The sequence below is a fragment of the Pholcus phalangioides genome, unplaced genomic scaffold (genome assembly GCF_987345545.1).
Source record: "Pholcus phalangioides strain wild (caught in Gottingen) unplaced genomic scaffold, Ppha-v1.0 ptg000017l_1, whole genome shotgun sequence".
NCBI lineage: Eukaryota > Metazoa > Arthropoda > Arachnida > Araneae > Pholcidae > Pholcus > Pholcus phalangioides.
Genome location: NW_028301610.1, coordinates 55,632,664 through 55,636,844, shown reverse-complemented (window position 1 = coordinate 55,636,844; position 4,181 = coordinate 55,632,664). Strand labels below are relative to the sequence as shown.

The window sequence follows — 4,181 nt, the reverse complement described above, 5'->3', positions numbered from 1 at the left end:
AATCGCGACAGTACCCCATTGTCCGGGGAAAATATGTTGTAAAAATTTTGTATGTTTTTTCTTTTTTGACACAAAGTAAAGGGATCCAGACTATGCCACGAAGCTGGGCTGAAGAGATCTCAGCAACAGGATAAGTCCAGTGGCAAAGTCCTAGCGTTCATTCATTCATTGCATAGAAATACCAAAAAGAGGGAACTCCAACCCAGGGATTCGGAGACAGACGTTACTTTTTGCTCATCATACATTCGCTTTACAACTCAATAAGTTCAAAGAGTCTAGCTCCGGAATGAGGGTTATGGGGGAGGAACGGGAGTCACGAAAATGAAATATTGCCTAAAGGGCACCATGCGCTGAACAAAGGTGTAGAGAGAGAGAGAGAGAGAGAGAGAAACATTATTCTAGAATACATATGAAATGAAGGTTTCATAAAAACAAACTTCAAAGAAAAAAAATTGAAAAATCGAATTTTCTGAGACTCAAAAGTATAGGCACAGAATCAAATGTATGCAAATTTCAATATGCCACGTAGACAGTAACATATTTACAGGTGGCTTGGCGGGCATAGACCAGGGCGGCAAGTTCAGAGGAGCGGAAAATTTGAGGAATGAGTGGCCAAGAAAATTTTAGTAGAATGGGAGAAGGGTGGAAAAATTTGTATATTCCAAAATAAATCTGCCTGTGCCGAGACAGTAAGGGACTAGATCAGTGAGTTAGCAAAACAATGACTCAGAGCGCGAGCAAGCATGTGAATGAGCAAAAGAGTGACCTACAGAGCGAGGGACCAGGTCAGTGAGTGACCTATAGTGTGTGGAAGCATATGAATGACCAAAAAAACGACACAGATCATGTGTAAACGTGTTTATGATCAAAAGAGTGACCTATAAAGCAAGGAACAATGTCAGTGAGTGACCAAAAAAAGTGACCTAGAGCATGTGCAAGTATGGGAATGACCAAAATAGTGTGCAAGCATGTGAGTGACCAAAACAGTGTTCAAGTATGTGAGAATCTGTTTTGTGAGAGGCCGATGCTTTTTGGTTTTTTTTCCGCAAGAATGTGAATGAGTAAAAGCATGACTGCGAGACAGTTGCATTTGCAAGAATGGGGGAAGACTAAGCGGGTTATAGCACAGGGTGACGAATTCGAGGAAAGAGTATCCAAGAAAGTTAGTCTATAGAATGGGAGAAGGGCGGCAAAATTCGCGTAGCCCATAGGCGGCGGAACCATAAATGAGCCTCTGGATCGGACTGGTAGTTTGCCCCATTAACTTGCGACATCCTGATCTGCTTATTATCTAATAAGTGTAGGTTCTTTTCAAGGAACACCACAGAAACTTCTTTTTTCAAAAAAAAACCAAAAAAACTTGACATTGTCGACATTAGGAGCCATGACAGGTGGTGGAGCTGTAAAAAAATTAAATAAATATGAAGAAATGAGCTTTCGCAAGCAAAATATACAGTAGAACCTCTTGATAACGGGCACCTTTTAGGACCGAAGGTTTTGTCCGCTAACGAGGAGTGTCCATTTTTCGATAGTAAAATGCACTTAGGCCCCACCCCGGCGTATTTCAAAAAGAAAGTTTTCCGTTAACAGAAATTGTCCAATAACGGGGTATGTCCGTTATGGGAGGTTCCATTGCAGTGAGAAAAAGTTTGCCTACTTCTAGAATCCAGCAGAGTTGCTCACAGAACCCGAGTCATCTTAATATCTGTGCTCAGATGGCAAATTGGTATTAAAGTCACTTTTTCAAAATTTCACTATGGCGAATTTGTAAACAATATTTTGCCAAAATACAATACTGTTGCTTTTTGATTTATTACAATTTGCCTCCGTTGTTTCCTCATGAACTAGAAGAAAAAGACGAAATTTTTCCACCTTCCAAAATTTTGACGAACGAGACTCCGGAATGCGAAAACTAAATTTTTTGGAAAAAGTGACTTAAAACATTTTGTCATCTGAGCATAGATTTTAGCATAGGCCTTTTCAGTCTCTTTATGGTCATAGAGGAATTATATACGTAACGAGATCTGATGCGACGATTTTTGAGCTTGAGTATTTGAAAATGTACCCTATCCGGCTGCTACTTCCAGACAACTCTTGGGACCTCAAGAACACCACTTTTCCCGAGGCCGCGTGATGGTGAGACGGCTCAGCCAACACCAGCTGTTGTAGAGTGTTGGCTCTACATAGAACACTCACTGAAGCAGTGTTTCTCAACCTCCAGGCCGACATCAATCAAACCGGGCCTTGAGTGGTTCATCGTTTCATTTTTATCCATTTATTTCCCATTAGTCTTGTGTATGGCCGGACCCATACTCACAAAAAGAAATCACCGGGCCTCGGGCTTCCAAACACTAAGAACTTCTATACACTAGAGCAGTGTTTCTCAACCGGCGGGCCGCGGCCCAGTATCGGACCCTATCACTAGTCACACCGGCCGTGAGTGATTCGCAGAGTTTCGTTTTTCCCATTAATTTCTCGTTAGTTGGGTGTATGACCGGGCCTTTCACTTATGCAATAGAGATTTACCTGGCCGCGGGTTTCCAAATGTTGAGAACCACTGCACTAGAGAACCCTCATTGAACTCTTTCCTCGAAATCGACCTTATTTATGAAATTTTTGTTCATCATGCAGTAAATTTACTCAAAAAAAGAAATAACGAACTCAGTAAGAAGAAATGATGGAGCCACTAGAAGAAAATATGGTCCATAGGGGGCCCGTGGGCAAAAAAGGTTCCAATAGAAAACGCTGTTCCAATCTATCGTTTATTTGGAGTTGTCACCGTTTTATTTTTGGAATTTAGAATTTGGTTTGGGAATTGTAGAAAACTGTTGATGTATATAGGGTTCCTAGATTTCAAAAAATCAAAATACGGGACACATTTTTCTGCAAGCTGTTGATTTAAAATATAGATGGCAGAACCATCTAACAAGGAAAATACAATAAGCAGTATAAATCAGGAATGCACAATCTTTTCAGTCCACGGGCCAGATACACGCTTGCTGCTTGCGGGCCAGAAACTTTTATGTATAAGGTGACCATATGACCCGTATTTTACAGAAACGTTCCTGTAAATTTATGTGACTTCAACAAAATAATTATAATATAATTTATGTCATAATTATAGTCATATAAATATATTCATCTTACATTTTTATCAAATACACTTATATTCGTTTTTCTGATGAATTACGTTTTAATTTATTGTGACTTGCAGCAGTCCTCTAAATTCTCCCTATCGGCGATTTTTCAGAAAGTTTAGTGGTAGTTGGCAACTGTACTTTACTTTAAAAAAAAAAATTTCTGTAATTAGCAACTTTACTTGCCCTCGACAATTTTTTTTTTGGCTGTAATCTGCAACTTTCTCGTATTTGACAATTTGTTTGGCAATTCCCCATATTTTTATTGTCGGCCAAAGTATTTATTTATTGTGTTGCGTGTATTGATTGATACTCTCGCTACGGAAACACGTTTCGCGGGGTTGATGAAAGCCCTTGGCCGACCGCATTTGGCCGACACGTTCTAGAGCAGAAGGTGTTGATTTGACACGCGAGCCGGAGGTAGTGCACCCTTGGTATAAATGGTTTTGAACTCTTTCAAAGATTTTATTTATGATTCATTTTTTTCTATGGAAAGTGAAAAAATTACGAGACAAACCACATAACCACTTGAACAATCGCACTCTCGTAAGAAGAAAAATTAAGAACAACCTTGGCCGTTTACAATAAGTTGTTTACTAAACAGAAAAAAAAGACCAGCGATGCGATTGGATGACGCGAATCACGTGACGAAAATCACAATAGGTGAAAACAAATGGTTCATCATTTGGTATTTGCATGTGCACGTGGCGCCGTGGCTTAGTTGGTTAAAGCGCCTGTCTAGTAAACAGGAGATCGTGGGTTCGAATCCCACCGGTGCCTCAGCGTTCAACATTTTTCTTCATTGTCTTTTTAGAATTTTAGTTATTTGAAAATGTCACTTTTACACCAACCGAATAAAATATTGTTTAAAAATTTTTTCTTGAAAATATCCAAATTAAAATTGAGTGACAAACCCGCAGAATCTAGTCGAAATTCAGGATTATAGATGGCGTTAAGTGATTACGGTGATTATCTGTACTCATTACGTTTAGGCTTGGAATCGATGAAGATATTAAAATCGAATTTCATTGATCGATTGCGATT

The 4,181-nt window shown here is 39.4% G+C and overlaps 1 non-coding gene across 1 annotated transcript; it reads left to right on the top strand.

Annotated features, from left to right (window-relative positions):
- Positions 1–3,843: 3,843 nt before the first annotated feature.
- Positions 3,844–3,917, top strand: TRNAT-AGU (transfer RNA threonine (anticodon AGU)). The gene has a single exon. It is a non-coding gene; the product is annotated as a tRNA-Thr (tRNA).
- Positions 3,918–4,181: the final 264 nt, after the last annotated feature.